Source organism: Mauremys reevesii, linkage group 10, assembly GCF_016161935.1.
Source record: "Mauremys reevesii isolate NIE-2019 linkage group 10, ASM1616193v1, whole genome shotgun sequence".
Taxonomy (NCBI): Eukaryota; Metazoa; Chordata; order Testudines; family Geoemydidae; genus Mauremys; species Mauremys reevesii.
The window spans coordinates 55,829,524-55,847,092 of record NC_052632.1 but is presented as its reverse complement, the minus strand read 5'-3'; the positions used below and the strand labels follow the sequence as shown (position 1 = coordinate 55,847,092).

The 17,569-nt window shown below is 48.9% G+C and overlaps 1 long non-coding RNA gene across 1 annotated transcript in view; it reads left to right on the top strand.

The window, feature by feature from the left end:
- The window catches only part of LOC120373822, a 38,947-nt gene extending 24,228 nt beyond the window's left edge, over positions 1–14,719 (top strand). Inside the window, exons 2-3 of the long non-coding RNA XR_005585743.1 lie at positions 11,295–11,404; positions 12,850–14,719. This is a non-coding gene — a long non-coding RNA (uncharacterized LOC120373822). The remainder of the gene's footprint in view (positions 1–11,294; positions 11,405–12,849) is intronic.
- The last annotated feature ends 2,850 nt before the right edge of the window (positions 14,720–17,569 follow it).

The following is a 17,569-nucleotide window of genomic DNA, read 5'->3' as shown; positions in this document are numbered from 1 at the left end:
GCTGCAGTTCTGCTTAAACTAGCAATAGTAGTGAGAAGGCGGGAGAAAGAGGGGGAGAAGGCTTCATGCGTCTGTGCTGTTCTGTGAAGGCCAACAGATAAGCTTATGGATGAGAACTTTTTCTAACACGCTGAAATGTAATGTTTTAAGTAACTGCTGTTGGGAAGGGAGGGGTGAGGGGGAAAACCGAACAAAAGGCTTACACAAACAAGGGGGGTATAAATGTTGGGACCCCGCCTGTGAGCGGGCGTGCAGGATTTGAGAATGCTTTTCTCCCTGGCACCTATTTGGGCTCAAATAAACCTGGTTTTTGCTTCTCCACCCTGGTGTGATAATTAGTGCGACGCACACCGGGCAACGAACCTGCTGTTGCTCCGCCTCAGGCTCTTTGAGCCGGCAACAATACTGTCGCCTACCCTTCGGAATAACGTCTGCTCCCACCCTGTTCCAGAGGGCTATGGACCAGATCTTGTGTGGCTTGTCAGGAGTTCAGTGCTATCTGGATGATATCCTGGTCACTGGAAGAAATGAAGAGGATCACTTAAAGAATTTAGAGGCTACCCTACAAAGACTGGAAGAGTATGGCCTACGAGTTCGCAAAGACAAGTGTGAATTCTTCAAGCCCTCTGTTGAATATTTGGGACACATCATTGATTCTGCAGGTCTTCATAAGGCCCCTGCAAAAGTTAAAGCTATTGTGGAGGCTCCCCCACCTCGAAATGTAAGCCAGCTGCGCTCATTTCTAGGACTACTGAACTATTATGGAAAGTTCATCTCACAGTTAGCCACACTGTTAAAACCACTTCATGAGCTCCTTGGGCAGAACAAGGCCTGGAAGTGGACTGAAGCCTGTGATATTGCATTTAAGAAAGCTAAGGATGCATTGCTAAATTCTGAAGTTCTCACGCACTTTGATCCATCCTTACCCCTACAATTGGCCTGCAATGCCTCCCCTTATGGAGTGGGAGCAGTCATGTCACACATTATGCCCACGGGAGAAGAGAGACCTATTGCTTTTGCTCCACGCACTCTAAGCAAAGCAGAAACTAACTACGCCCAAATCGAACGTGAGGCATTAGGAATTGTTTTTGGAATTCGGAAGTTTCATCAGTACCTGTTTGGGCGAAAGTTTACTCTTCTCACAGACCATCGACCTCTGACTTCAATTTTTGGACCCTACACAGGCATTTCCCCCATTAGCTGCTAGTCGTATGCAACGTTGGGCATTGTTACTTTCAGCACACACATATGAAATCAAATATCGGAAATCCACTCTGCACGGCAATGCAGATGGCCTCTCAAGGTTGCCTTTGCCAGTCAAACATCAAGATAGTGCCCAAAAGGAAATCTTCTACTTTGAGCAGGTAGAGAATACACCCATCACTGCTACTCAGATAAAGAAGGCAACCCGCGTTGACCCAGTATTGTCCCAAGTTATGGACCTGGTGATGCATGGAAAATCTCAACAAACCTCTCCGGTCTCATCCGACCTTGTTCCCTACATGTCCAGGAGGACTGAGTTATCGGTCCAATCTGGTTGTTTGTTGTGGGGGAGACGTGTCATTATTCCACCACCACTGAGATCACAGATGTTAGAACAGCTACATTCTGGTCACTGTGGAATAGTGCGCATGAAGGAAATTGCACGAAGCTATTTTTGGTGGCCTGGATTGGACAGTGCTATTGAAGAGAAGGCAAAAGCTTGTATGTCATGTCAGGGTGTGAGGAATGCACCCCAGTGGGCACCCCTACACCCATGGGACTGGCCTGAAAACCCGTGGCAACGTATTCACGTTGACTTCGCTGGCCCCCTTGAAGGAAGCATGTTCTTGGTGGCAGTAGATGCCCATTCTAAATGGCCAGAAGTCTCTATAATGCAGTCCACTATTGCAGAGAGTACTATCCAAAAACTACGAGGACTCTTTAGTCGTTTTGGTCTGCCAGAACAACTTGTGAGCGACAACGGACTGCAGTTCGTCTCTCAGGAGTTTCAAAATTTTATGAAGGCAAATGGGATACACCACATCACGTCAGCACCATATCATCCGTCCACCAACAGATTAGCTGAAAGATTTTGTGCAGACAATGAAACACGCTTTGAAATCAGCAAGGGGACAACACTCCATTCAAAAGCGTCTGGATACCTTCTTACTTTCCTACAGAAACACCTCATGCTACGACCCACGCATCTCCGGCCTTTCTAATGATGGGACGACAGCTGCGCACTTGCTTTGATCTGCTGAAACCTTCTGAACCCCGACAAATTGTGCAACATCAGCAGCAAAATCAAGTTATCAGACGAGCACCCAGAGCAAAAGAGCGAACCTTTAGCCCGGGACAGCCAGTTTTGGCTCGGAATTATACTTCCAGAGCTAAATGGGTCCCTGACACAATCATCACTCAAACAGGACCTGTTTCCTACACAGTCCGGACTGCAGAGAATCTTACCTGGCGGCGACATGTAGATCAGCTGTTGCCAGGTCATGCCGGTCCTCGGGACACATCTGCAGTTGAGGGGTCTGACTTCACCACTTCTGGTGAGACACCGAATCACAAATCATCTGTTTCTGACTGTTCTCCTCCATTACTGCTGGCGGCTGAGATACCCCTTTGCCCAGCATGAGCTGATACCACCTCCTCACCTGTTCGTGCTGCGGACCCAGAGCCCATGGTACTTTGGTGGTGTTGCACCCGAGAAGTTTGCCGTAATCCACCTAGAGACAGAAGGCCTCCTCATCGGCTGGATCTTTAGCTAGGGCGAACCGACGGTTATGGGGCAAAATAATCCCCAGGGTTTAGCCGGGAATGGAGGCAGTCTACCCTCCTTCTCTAGTCTAGTGTGTGTTTTATTTAGGGGATGTTCTTATTGGGGGGGAGGAATATGTTGTGTATTTGGTTGTCATGGTTTTTGTTCCTATGGCAACTGAGTTAGATTATTAGGGGATAGCCCGGCCGGTTGGGTGAGCTCTGTGTCTGTAAATAAAATGGTAGTTTTGTTAGCTGTCTGCTGTCTGGCCTCAAATGATTTCTTCCTAAGCCGTCTGCCCCCCCCAAGGATATAACACATGGGGGCGTCATGCATCCAGCACCCTTACAGGGGGTTATAACTTACTCCTGTGCCTGCCTGATCCATGCCTGGTTCTGCCTGGTTATTGCAAAGGTGTCTGCTCCTGCTCTGATTAGGCACATAGGGGATGAAATCAGGATGGAGTCTCTGCTTTTCCTGAGCCCTGTGGCTTCCCTTGTATTATAATCACCCCTTCAAGTCTGTCACAAGCAGGAAGCCAGCCCTCTCTCCTGTTTGCCTTCACCGCTGGGTTAATGTCCAAGCAAAGCAGCACAGCCCTTGCCTTTGAACGCAGCACTCGCCTGGGCTGGGAGGGTGGATGATTAAACAGGTTGCCAGAGTGTCTCAGAGCTGATGGAGAGCTGCTAGGCTTACCAGTCACCTGCAGGGCGACGTGAACCAGGAGTGGGTGTGATATGCTCAAATTAACCCCGGCCCCTTCCTTGCTGGGTTGTTCTGCCTGGTTAGAAGAGAGTGCGGTAGAGGTGGGAAGCTTCTGGAGTGGGCTGTTCTATCCCCCGTCAACGAGAGCACCATGCACACCGAGAATCAGAGGAGCAAGTTACGTTGTCCCACTGGGGCGGTGATGCTGTCCCATGCTGTGTATCCTGATAGTGGGGAGCAGAGGGAATCCCGGAGGAGTTGAGGCAAGTTCCGATTAAACAATCTAGGGCCAAAGAGCCAAGTCCTCCCTGGGCCAGGACACCACGGTACTAGGCTCTGTGAAAACACAACAAAAAGGCTGGTTGGTCTGCAGCTAGCTTTGGTGTGAGTGTGGGCAGTTTCAAGTGCTGTTGAGGGCTTGGCTTGGCTAAGGGAGCAGAGGTTTCTGTTAAACTCTGAGCTGATCCCACGTGTGCCATCTGCAACCCTTTTGCAATGAGAACAAAAGGGCGATGTGCGGATAAGGCTGAAATTCTGGCTTTGGGCAGGAGAACTCCCAGAAACTCCTGGATAACAGCTAGGATGTTTGCGCTACCATTCAATTGTTCAAATAAGTTCTCATACCTCATTGACAATCTCCTTCTTACACCAGCCAAAGACGCCTAGTGGCCTAGGGCAAAGGTCTGGCTTATGGTATTGGAGGAACTGGGCTCAAATCCCAAAGAGGCCTTGGTGGTAAGGTGAAATCTGTAGCAGTCTCACTTTCTCCAAAAAGTTCTTGGTGGCTAACATGCGAACTCTGTTGCACGAGAAGCCAGACATAGGTCATTTGGTTAGAGGTACAGGCCTGGGTGGGGGCGTGGCAAGCTCTGAGTTCTGTTTGTTGTGATGAGAACTCTGTGACATCTGTTACCTGACTTACAAATACAGTCCTCAAATCTAAGCATACGTTGTGTCAGGCTACTGCTGCACCTTACTTTGACACCTTGAGTTATCTGCAGAGCTAGGTTGCCTGCGCTGGGAGCTTCCTCATAGTAGTGGGGCTCTGGGGTGAAATCTTCAGACCTGGGGTGCCAAATGTTAGATCCCTAACTCTTTCTTTTTCTATCCCAACCTAAAATGTGGCCTGACTTTTCAGAGGTGCTTGACATAGGTGTGGGAAGTAGGGGTGCCAGGGATGCTGCAGCACCCCTGGGTTTTATGCAGGGTCCCGGCTGCCAGCCCCACGCCTGGGGCTCCATTCCCGGCCCCACGCCTACCCCTAGCTGTGGCCCAGCCTTGATCCCCTTACTCCTGTCCGTGCCCCCCTCCTCCCGGAAACACGGCCCTGCTCCTGGCCTCAGCTTGGGGGAGGGGTGGAGGGTAAAGGGGGCACGAGGTAAAAAGTTTGGAGATCGTTTTTTGGTTTTCAGCACTCCTACTATATAAAGCATTCCAATGCTTGATGTCTGAAAATATAGTTTCAAAATGTCTTCCACAGAAGATGTTTATTAAACTAAAGACTACAATCCCAGACATGCAGGCTTCCACTTAGCTTGAGTTCCAGCTTTATCACCTTTGTTTAACAGGGACCATTCCTTGTCTGGAAATCTTTACAGCACAGAAACCTAACGGCTAAATAATATGTTGCCAGTAAACATATCCATTGCAGTGGGGACACAATGCCGAACTGAAATCAATGGGAGCTGCAGGTGCTCAGTGCCTCTGAAAATCAGGCCATTTTTAAGGGCCTAAATATAGAACTTCAAGTTTGGAGGGGGGGGAAAAAAACCCTGAAAGCAAAGACACAAGCCAAAAGCACAGCTAAAAAGAACTAGTCAATGTTTTGTGGCACTAGTAGTTCTGGTTTGTTCTCTGGCAATGGAAGAGTCCTGTGTCAGTTAAAATGTCTGTAGGAGTGTGTAGCTTTTTATGGAATAAAGGAAATTTATGAGTATCTAATGATCAGAAAGGAAAAAGACGCAAGTCCTTCCTAATGTAGACCTAATTATCCCAATTATGATCATTAGACAAACAGACCCTGGTTTGTATGGCTGTGTAACTAGGCTAATCTCTTAGATACAGTTTGTAGCATGGCCTGAGCAATTACAGCCCATCTTCAGTGCAAATGTTTTTGATATCCAGTGTTCTAATTGCTAAAGCTCTGGGGCATGATGGGAAGGGGACTGTGAGCGCACAAACTGGCGAGGGCTGTTCAGTAACTGTTCGTGAATCGGTAACTGGTTGACAAATAGGAAACAAAGGGTAGGAATGTGTGGTCCATTTTCACAATGGAGAATGGTAAATAGCAGGATCCCCCCAAGGATCTGCACTGGGACCAGTGCTGTTCAACATGTTCATTACTGATCTGAAAAGAGGTAGCAAAACCTGCAGACCATACAAAATTACTTGAGATAGGCAAGTCCAAAGCTGATTGCTAAAGGTCACAAAGGGATCTCTGTAAACTGGGTGACAAAATGGCAGGTTGATTAAATGCAAAGTAATGCACGTTGGAAAACAAAGTCCCACTATACATACAAAATGGTGGAGTCCAAATTAGCTGTTACCACTCAAGAAAGAGATGTTGGAGTCATTGTGGATAATTCTCTGAAAACATCGGCTCAATGTGCAGCAGCAGTCAATAATAACAGGAGATATACCAATCTCCTAGAACTGGAAGGGACCTTGAAAGGTCATCAAGTCCAGCCCCCTGCCTTCACTAGCAGGACCGATTTTTGCCCCAGATCCCTAAGTGGCCCCCTCAAGGATTGAACTCATAACCCTAGGTTTAGCAGGCCAATGCTCAAACCACTGAGCTATCCCATGCCAATAGAATGTTAAGCACCATTAGAAAAGGGACAATCACACAGAAAATATCATATGCCCCTGTATAAATCCATGACTACCTTGAATACTGTGTGCAGTTCTGGTCACCCCATCTCAAAAAAAGATATATTAGAGTTGGAAAAGGTGCTGAGAAGAGCAACAAAAATGATTAGGGGTATGGAACAGAGTCCTATGACAAGCGATTAAAAAGATGGACTGCTCAGCTCAGTAGACATATGACTAGGGGGTCTATAAAATCGTGGAGAAAATGAATAGGGAAATGTTATTTACTCCTTCACATAACAAAAACAGGGGTCACCCAATGAAATGAATAGTCAGTAGGGTTAAAACAAACAAAAGGAAGTATTTTTTTCACACAATGGACAGGTGACCTGTAGAACTCATTGGCAGGGGATGTTGTGAAGGTTAAAACTATAATTGGGTTAAAAAATTAGATAAGTTGATGGAAGAGAGGTCTATCAATGGCTATTAGCCAAGATGGCTGGGGACAAAACCCATGCTCCAGGTGTCCCTAAATCTCTGATTGCCAGAAGCTGGTACTGGATAATGGGGGATGGATTACTCAATAATTACCCTGTTCTGTTCATTCCCTCTGAAGCACCTGGCATTGGCCACTGTCGGAAGACAGGATACTGGGCTAGATGAACCATTGGCCTGACCCAGTATGTCCATTCTTATGATCTTTTGTATATTTTAGCTATGGGGCTTGGAACAAACCCACAGATCCAAACACCTCAGTTTTTGGGAGCTGCATCTTGGGACTATCTCTAATTCAGGTGGTGGCTGTTGCTTTAGTGTTGCCTAGTGGAGAGAGCACTGGAGTGGGACTTGGGGTTCTATACCCAGCTGTGCCACTGGCCTGTCACCTCACTGCTCTGTGCCTCAGTGTCCCCAACTGTACAATAGGGATAATGATCCTGACATCCTCTGTGAAGTGTTCTGAGATCTGCTGATGGACCATGTAGATAAGAGCCAGGTATTATGTGGTAGGCACTGTACCAGGCAGAAAGGCTGGGGTTTTCAAAGCAGCCGAAGTGGATTAGGCACTCAATCCCCACCAAAAGTCAATGTGGTTTGGGCATCTAACCCCTTTTGGCTCCTTTGAAAAACTGAAGCAAACTCCAGGTACCCCCTGCCCCGAAGAGCTTACATTAGGATTGGAGGGGAATGTGAAAGCAGCCAGGAGCTCAGTTCCACCCTCTCATGCCCTTCTGCCACTGACCTCTCTAGGGGTTAAGTGAGCCCCCCTGAGAGCAGAGCTGGGCCTGCAGCCTAGAAGTTGCTGAGCCAGAAGTGGTGCTGGGTTCCAGCCTCTTGACCTCTTCTAACTGAACCTATTCCCACTTGGCTGGAAAGGCCCACTCCCCGCATTCAGATGGTGATCTGTACCAGAAACAGTGTCCCTGGAAAAACTCCCTGTGTAACCTGCCACAGGGACACACTGTGGGCTGAGGGACAGACAGGGCCATTGCCTCAAGAAAACAGCTGGTGCATTGCAACCCTGTCTGCTACTCTCCATGCATACGTGGCTGCAGGATGTCACTTCCTGTTTGAAGCGCAAAGGAAGCTAGATACCACAACAGACAGGTGCATTTATCTGTAATACAAAGTAAATATGTATCTTGCATTTTGCAGAGGGAAACAGTATCCTTTGTAACTGTCGGCTAAGATTAAAGGCTTGATTTGCTTTTGTCCTAAGGTAAAGATTATCTATCTGTCTCTGGGCCAGCTCCTGAGCTGGTGACCAAGACTTTCACTGTGCTATAATCGGATCCACATGGCAAGTTAGTGTGCAGGAAGTTGGTGCACTGCAGATTCACACCCTAGTGTGCCATGCATTAACTTGCTGTGTGGACTAGCCATGAGTTATATTTTGCTGTATTAAGTCTTTCCTAATAAACAAGCATGTGCCTGGTTCTTCAGGGAGCTTGTGTTGCTTGCACTAGAACCTGCATATGAAGGTCATTGGTGCAAGGAGTGGAAGGCTTTCCCTCTTCAAAGCACAGGGCAGACATCAACTCAAAACTATAATCCCCTGAAAGGTTAGGGCTTGAGTATTAAAGGGGCCATGAAGTGCACACAGACATAATGGCAATTGCTTGTCAGATCTCATGTTTGCTTACAGTCTGGATGTAAATGGAATAACCACACTGGCTAGTTAGAGGGATGAGCCAGGAACCTTTTGTGCCTCAGTCTCCCTAGCTTTAAAACAAGGTTGGATTATTTCCCACCTTTGTAACGCCCCGTCATACCATCAAAGGATATAATGGTTGCAGCAGATATTTTGTTGTGCAGGTAGAACGGTGTAGGAAAAGCGGGGCTAGCTCTGTCCTTGTTCTGTAGATAAATGTCAAAGTGGAAGTATTTCTTTGTAGTTAGTACACTGGCCTGGGATCTTGGCTCTGCCATAGGTGACCATGGACAAGTCACTTAATTTCTCTGTCTTGGGGCTCCCTCAAAAAGGAAGCATTGTCCCCATTTTACTTGTCTGTTCCGATTGTAAACTTTTAGGGTAAGGACTGTTGTGTTTGTCAGGACCGGCTCTAGGCACCAGCAAACCAAGCATGTGCTTGGGATGGCACAATTTCAGGGGGTGGCATTCCGCCCCACCACCACTTTTTTCCTTCGGTAGTTGCACTCTCAGAAGGGGTGTGTGTGTGTGGGTGGGTGTGTTTGTTTTGTTTTTTGTTTTGCTTGGGGCAGCAAAAAACCTAGAGCCAGTCCTGGTGTTTGTACAGCTCTTAGCACCATGGGGGTCAGGTGCTCAACTGCAGCCTCTGATGCTCCAGTAATCTAAAGGAGAACTACAGGGCTAATTGCTTTGGGCACGTGTGGAATACTCAGGACTGCAGGATGCTCCTCTAAGACATGGGCCACTTGCTGTACTCCTCTTGCTGCCAAGTGGCAGTGAGCACCCAAGGCTCTGTGGAAATCCTCCCAGCCTCTCTTTGGGCCTCATCCTCCCCTCTGTGTCCCCATCTCCTTTTTGTCTGCATCACAAGTTGATAGCTACGTTATTCAGCCATTTAACTGCCGGATCAGCAAGGGTAGCTAGGTGTTGCAGGCCCCCCTCCAACCTTCTGACTGTGCCCTCCTCCACCACGTTTCCCCAGCTGCATCTCTGCTCCGCAGTCATGCTGGGAACTGGGCTAAGCCAAATTTCTGCATCATGGCAGCCACTCGGCCATTCCACTCATCAGCCTGTTAAGCCCAGTCCAGGATCTCTGTCCCAGGCTGCAAACGGGTGGACGTGAGCTGGATCTTCTGAAGTTCATCAGCATGTCTGTCACTGTATGCTGGGGCTGCTGCTGCTCTGTGAGGACACAGCTGTCAGCCCTCATACACCAACGGTCTGTCCCCCTGGAAGGAGGGAACAAGAAGCCCTGGGGAGGCATGTTATGCCCACTTGGCCCTCTGGCCTTTCAAAAGCCCCTCCATGTGGGTACTGCAGGGTCAGGGCAGTGCAATGTGGCGGGGGCCAGGATATGATGGGGCAATGATGGGAGATGGCTGCTTCACGGTATCTTACCCTTCTGGAGACACACAGGGCTGTGGCTGCTAAGTTAATGCTGGGCAACTAATAGGAGCTAGCTCAGGGTTTCTCAAACTGAGGTCGCCACTTGTGTAGGGAAAGCCCCTGGCGGGCTGGGCCAGTTTGTTTACCTGCCCCGTCCACAAGTCCGGCCAATCGCAGCTCCCACTGGCCGCGAATTGCTGCTCTGGGCCAATGGGAGCTGCTGGAAGAGGCATCCATGGCCAGTGGGAGCCACTATTGGCTGGACCTGTGGATGGGGCAGGTAAACAAACCGGCCTGGCCCCCTAGGGGCTTTCCCTACACAAGTGGCAACCCCAGTTTGAGAAACCTTGAGCTAGAAACTCCCTATCTCTGGGCAGAGCTGCAGGAAGCTACAGTGTAATAGGTAATAATAATAATTGGAGACATACCAATCTCCTAGAACTGGAAGGGACCTTGAAAGGTCATTGAGTCCAGCCCCCTGCCTTCACTAGCAGGACCAATTTTTGCCCCAGATCCCTAAGTGGCCCCCTCAAGGACTGAGCTCACAACCCTGGGTTTAGCAGGCCAATGCTCAAACCACTGAGCTATCCCTCTCCCCTTATGATGCACCACCAGCCCTGGAGATGAGGCCTTGTCCATACACAAGAGGGTCAGAAGGGGCATGTCAAGGGGGCACCCCCTCGTACCCGGATATAACATTGCAGGGGACTTGGAGTCTCACACCCCTCTGCTGGCTACATTCCTGGCTGCAATGTTCTCCGCAGGGGCGGCTCCAGGCCCCAGCACGCCAAGCGTGTGCTTGGGGCAGCATGCCGTGGGGGGCGCTCTGCCGGTCGCCGGGAGGGTGGCGTGCCTGCAGGGGGTCTGCCGGTCCCGCAGCTTCGGTGGACCTCCCGCAGGCGTGCCTGCGGCGGGTCCGCTGGTCCCATAGCTTCGGTGGAGCCGCGGGACCAGCAGACCCTCCGCAGGCACGCCTGCGGGAGGTCCACTGAAGCCGTGGGACCGGCGACCGGCAGAGTGCCCCCCGCGGCATGACGCTGTGCTTGGGGCGGCAAAATGTCTAGAGCCGCCCCTGGTTCTCCGGACTTTCTCCCTGGTCTTTTGCGGCTCAGTCCTCCAGCCGAGTCCCACAACAGTTCAGTCCCCCTCCTGGTTTGACTTCTCCTCATCCCCCTTGACAGGGCTCTGGCCAGCTTCTCTCTGCTGAGAACTTCAGCACCATTTAAACTGGCTTGCACCCTTGAGGGGCTTTTCTCTCATTCCTGCTCCTCACAGACCCTTGTTCAGGGATCCTCTCCTCTCTAGGCTCCCAGGAATAAACCCTGCTCCTGTAGCTCAGCCAGTCCTGAAGTACAGGCCCTTCCCAGCCACAGAGAGCTCTCCCTAACTCCTCTCTCTCCTTCCACTGCCTAGTGCCGCCTCCTCTGGCCAGGAGGCAAGCGGCTAATCCCCTCCCAGGTGCAGAGCATAACTAATCAGGTTCTTTCCCTTGCCTTACAGGTGACGTGGAGTAATAAACGGCCATCACATTTGCTCACCACTGACTGTGTTGGACTGGAGCGTGGTTCTGAGTGCTTCTTTTCTGAGCATTGCTTCCCTGGCTAACCCTGGTGAGTCACAGGGCATGGTGCACTCATCTAGGTGTGGGTTCTGTAAATGGCATGGCATCTTGGGGTCGGTGGTTAAATGTCCAGGATCAGGAGAACTCTAAGCCAAGGTGTTGTCAGGAAGGCAGGCAGGCAGAGGCTGCTCTAGCTATAGGCACTCTACCCAGGGGCGGCTCTAGAGCCCAGCGGGGCAAGCACCCGCCTGGGGCGGCCCTTTCCCAGGGGGGCGGCAGGCTGGGCCGGTGGACCTGCCGCAGTCATGCCTGCGGGAGGTCCACCGGAGCCCCGGGACGACCGGACCTGCCGCAAGCATGCCTGCGGACGGTTCGCTGGTCCCGCGGCTCGGCTGGACCTCCCGCAGGCACGCCTGCAGCAGCTCAACCGGAGCCGCCGGACCAGCGAACCGTCCGCAGCTGCGGGAGGTCTAGCTGAGCCGCGCGACCAGCGGACCCTCCGCAGTCATGCCCGCGGCTCGGGGGCGCCTCCCGGGCATGATTGCTTGGGGCGGCCAAATTTGTAGAGCCGCCCCTGACTCTACCTAAAGTGGCAGAGTTGGCCTGGCTGCCCCTCAGTCATGAGGGAGGGGTGGCCAGGCTAAATTTGAGCAGTGGTGGGGAGGACTGAAGTATTACCTAGGGCGGCAGCCTGCCTTGAGTGGCCTCTGAGGGCCAGTTAAATGTGAGCTGGGCCTAGCTGTGCACTTTTAAGCACACGTGTGGCTTGTCAACGTGTGGAGCTGGTCCTGATTAGCTCCATGTGCGGACACTTGTATTCCACACAGTTGTTCCTGATTGACTCTGTGCATTAAACAAGCCTCTAGTGTTTAAGCAGCAGTGGTTGCGTTCTGCTTGTCAGACGGGTGTTGAGGATGGTGATGGGTGGGAGGCAGGGACTCGCTTTAGGGCTTTGGGTAAGTCACAAACCTTCTCTGTATCCTGTTTCCCTGACTCAGCGTTGGCGCAACAGTAAGGCAAACCCTGACTTTCCTGACCTCTGCTTATGTCCCACCGAGGTTGCACTGACTGAAATCCTGCTTCTGCCTAGTCCTTGCGCTCTGCAGAAGTGAGCCCATTGGCTTGAGTTCTGCTGTAACGCTGGGAGATCTGTAGACCTGACAGTCTCAGCTCTCCAACCCTTCGCTCCTTGAATGTCTGACCAGATCAGTAGTCTGTTGAATGCTGGCATCTAGCTCTCTGTGCTTAGCTGACGTAATCAGCAGGTGAAGAGCACTACAGACGTGCCACGTGGTACTATAATTTGGCCGCTGCAACATAACAGATGAAATCACTTCATAGCAGGAACTGTGGCCATTGGCAGCAGGAGGTGCCTGTGTGAGACTTTAACTAGAAACCTTAAACTACACTGGATTTGAACATTCATGGGCAGAGAGAAAAGTCAGCCCCCGACCATAGTACTGAACAAAACCGGTTCCTATTTTGCTTTCACAGACCCGGTGTTCCGCATTGCTCTGCTTCCCATGTAATTCTGATGACCTGGAAAGGAGACCTCACGTTCGTTATACCGACGATGTAGTTAATTAAGACTGTTTACGGGTGATGCTAACAAAGGGCCCGATCACTGTATTAAGATAGCAGGGGGTCAATAACAGTGTTGCCTGCCTGAGCGCTCTGGAACTGAGCTCAGAGCTAGCTGGCTGGTTTTACTGTTGCTGCTCTGGCTTTCTGCCTGATGAGGGTTGCTGGCTGTATGGGATGGGGTTTCCTCTTGGAGGAGATGCAGTGTTAAGACACTGCATGAAGTCATGTCTCCTCCTGAGCTCTCGTCTTACAGCCCTTTAAGCACACCAGCAGGAAAGTCTCAGGGAGTTCTCCGCTGTATGTGCTGTGCTCCATCCAAAGCACTCGTTGACCCAAGTATTGTCCATTAAAAGGCTCTCCCATGTTTACTGCTACTTCAAGCCCCTGATCCTTGTTCCAGATCCTTATTGTACTAGCTACTCTACACACAGTCCCTGCCCCAGACAGCTCAGCCTAGAACTTAGGCAACAGGTGTGAATAAGCTGACCCCCAGAGGAGGGTGAGTTAATGGTAGAGACAGGGGCTCTTGCATAAATCAAGTCTCAGGCAAACTCTTTCTCTTCTAAATCACTTAAACCTCGATCAAACAAGGCACTGAGAGCAGAGCTGGGCCTAAAATAATCAAAGTTGAGCAAATCCCCCAATGTTATGCATCCACAACCTAGGATAGGATATGACCCCACGGTGACCTAAGTGATGCCTTTGAGCTCTAAGATGGCTTCCACCTTTGGCCTCATTGACCTGTAAGATAATTGCTCCCACCCTATTGTTTTAGCCTTCCAAAGACCTATTTAAGGGTTGTGTGAGGTTTCTTTTGCTTGGTGTGTCTTAAATAGAGCTGGTTGGGAACTTACTGATGAGACTTTTTTTTTTTCTGATTCGTCCAAGTTGAATTCTTGCAAAGATGGGTTGGATTCCATGCAACTTTCATTGGGAAGGTCTGTCAGGTCCAGGATGGAATGTCTGCTCAAAACGAGAGCTCCGCCCTCTGCCAATTAGCCAATAGCATAGTGGTTAGAGAAACAACTTTGGAAGTCCGCTTTTTATCCTGATGTGGAATGAGACCAAATGCTGTGCTGGAACCTCTAAAGCTTTGGTGAAACACAACCCTTGTTTGCCAACCAGCCTTCTCTTTAAATGTGCCTGTAACACATTAACCTAGAAAATTCTTTTCTACAAGGCTAATAAAACACACCATCTAGAAAGCACCGGCTGTAGGAGAGAGAAGGTAATTCTATTGATTGAAGATAGTTATTAAGCGAGGCTGCAATTTGGCTCTTCAGAAGTGACAGCCAATGAACACTCTGATTGCCCAGCACCCTGCAGTTAGAAGATAGACACAGCAAATCCATTTAAGTAGTGCTAGATCTGATATTTACAAATGACTTAAATGTTACCAAGGAACTTTTCAGCCACCTGACACTCCTTTTCATTGCTCTTCTGAAAAAGTCACATAGTCCCAGTCCTTTGAGGCTGGGTGTACTGGAACCCATCATAAACCAAACTGCAAATAAAAATGTGAAGTGCTGGAGATGGCAAAGGGGAGAATGAGCCGCTCACAAAGCAAGGAGCAGAAATCAATCTGGCTTCTTCAAAGGAGAGTTGTAGCCTTGAAGGCAATTGTGCGTTAAAGCCAATAATAGATGTTTTTCTAACAGCTGTTAACAACAATAGAAGGACCTGGGAATAAATAGAGCTGGATCAATTCTTCATAGGAAATGCTTAACCTAACAAATTATGCTGCTTTTTCTGCTGACTCTTCCATGAGAAGATTGCAAACCTGTGGGATCTGTTAATTGTTCAGAATAATCTGTGAATTTCTTCAGCAAATAATTGGTCTGCAGGATGTTTGTAAGGCTTGTTGTAAATATTCAAATGTTGCATTCTGCTCATGGTGTGGTATTGGTTTTTGTTCCTGGATTGGATCACTTATCTAACCAGCATACTCATTGCATATTTCAATGTAAAATTTCCAAGTAGAAACTCTCACTACTTAGTTATTGGAAATATTTTTGGCAAACCTTAGTATATGGGCTGAATTTCCTCTTTGATTAAAGCTCACTCTTTAAAATATGCCTGGAAAAGAGGCACAAGTTGATGTAAATTCATCTGAGAAACTCCAGAGTTTGGGGGGAAGAGGGGAACTGTGAACTGAGATTGGGGCTCCATTGTGCTAGGCACTGGACAAACTTATAGGAAGAGATAATCTCTGCCCCAAAGCTTACAATCTAAATATAGTTTCTAATTCTATTGCAATGAACGGGAAGAAAATGATTAGTTGTTGTGATGGGTGCTGTGCAGAACCTGTGCTAGACAGAAATACTGGTCCAACAGATGGAGGAGCATTTCATTATAATTGGCATTAGAGCAGTATGCACATGCATGCACCTATGTGACGAATCCCTCAGGCTTTGGGCAAGTTTTCTGGTGATCTAATTTAAGGCTAAGGTTTCTCCGACAGCACTGCAGTAACCTTACAGAACAAGCATTTTACTGGTACTTGTGTGGTGATGGAGCGGAAGGAAGTGTGGCTGAACCTTTCTTAGTTTCAGGGTAACTGCACCTGTTTCCCTCCTCTATTGTTCCCCAAGAGCATCCACTTAAAGGTTTCTATTTCCCAGCTGCCACCTCTTGGGCAGAGACCTGTGTCTCTCTCTCTTGACTGGGGCTTTTGCTGGCTGCACGGTTCCCTGCCTACACTGTGATATCCCCAGCAAGCCAGACTGTCTAAACAGGCCAGCTGTCCGCACTTTGCTCTCTCTGAAGGCTATGAACAATGTAATTGCTACCACACAGCTCTTTCTAAGCAAGCACACCTATTCTTACGGTGAAAGCATTACAGAGAAAATGTATAGAAGAACCTAACCACAAATTAAAAGCTCACCAGAGGTCACCCATCAGTCTTATGGGGTCCCAGTAGGTCAAGTCCTTCCAACCCTTCCACAAAGATTGGGATGGGGAGCTTTGAATAGAACCTTCTGTTCATTGGAATGAGAGCCCTGTGTCTGTTAAACCTCAGTCTATGTATCCAAAAGGCCTTTCTTTGTCTACTGGTCTCTGGAGAATCCAGTTTAAAATAGTGTGTGTGAACTTCCCCAAGTGGTGGTACCTCTCGGGGGTGGGGGTTACAACCTGGGTGATTTTTGTTTCAATCACCACCCACTGCTTTTTTGTTCCTGGAGGAGCTGTGATAGCCATTCCTCCAGGGAGTAGAACACAACCATACAAAACCATTCAGTTAGCACAACGGATCCCAAAGATACTGCCTAGCATTGCAATATCTGTCAGATCTCCCCCCTAGAGAGAGAACCTACAATCCCATCCCCCAATACTACATAGACTTAATGCCTTAACATCTTGCAAGGATATTGCTGGATATCTGTCACACAATCCCTGAAGTATTAACTCAGATAATGAAGAATCATCCTTAATGGGAAATATTTCCCCATGCATCAAGCCCAAATATATTACATCTGCCTTTTAATGTCAAATGCCATAAGTCCCTAGATTGTAAGACTTACAGTCTAATGCCACTTAAATCCCTGACTTCCTGCTTCAGGGCCAGATCCAAAGCCCACTGAAAGGAGTGGAAAGACACCCAGTGACTTCAATGGGGTTTGGATCAGGTCCTGGGATATTATTTCATGCGGTGGTTTGAATTTCCAGTTAACCAGGCTATACAATTGCATGTCCTGCTTGGCTAGTCTGCACCACAACCATGGCCCTGAACCAAAGCCCGTTGAAGTCAATCGAAGGACTCCAGTGGGCTTTGAGCTGGGCCCAGCGTGAACCCATGAAATAGGGATAGCGTGGAATGGCTGTTGCTCTCTTTAGCAGAAGAATACAGGGTGGGGATGCCTCTGAGATCATTTGAGTTTGAGGAAAGCTGGCTCCCTCCATAGAAAATTCCAGATTGTGTTGACAGTGGCAAACTGATATTGGTGATTGGCTTGACTTTAGCTGGTCAATTTTTATGCTGCTAGATCTTGATAGAAGGCTCCAAGGGATTTTAATTGGCTTTTGGTCACACCCCCTGGCAGGGTCTGGACTTCCAAAGAGCCCCACTCCCATTTAGGTACCAAATGAAGCATCCAGACTTTCTAAAATGCTCTGCAACCTGCAGCTCCCTTTAAGAATAAGACCTGGTCTATGCTAAAAAGTTAGATCAACCCAGCTACGTCACTCAGGAGTGTGAAAAATCTGCACCTCTGAGTGACCTCTGAGTGACGTAATTAAGGCAAATTAAGGCATGTGTAGAGAGTGCTTGGTCCATGGAAGGATTCTGTCAATCTTGCTACTGCCTCTCAGGGGAGGTGAATTACCTACGCCGACTGCAGTTGTGCTACTGTAGTGTTCCAAGTGTAGACAAGCCAACAGTATCCGTACTGATGACTGACAGGATTTGGGGGCTTGAATGAGGATTACCAGCTGCCACTTTCCACCTCAGAGATGGCCGTGTTCCAGTAGTGGGGGGAGAAGCCATTTGTATATGGAGTTTGGAGTCCTGTGTCATGAAAGATGCTCTGAATACAGTCCTTTTTTCACACACACACTCATTGAAATTGCCGAGGGAGGTTGTGGAATCTCCATCTCTGGGGATATTTAAGAGTAGGTTAGATAAATGTCTATC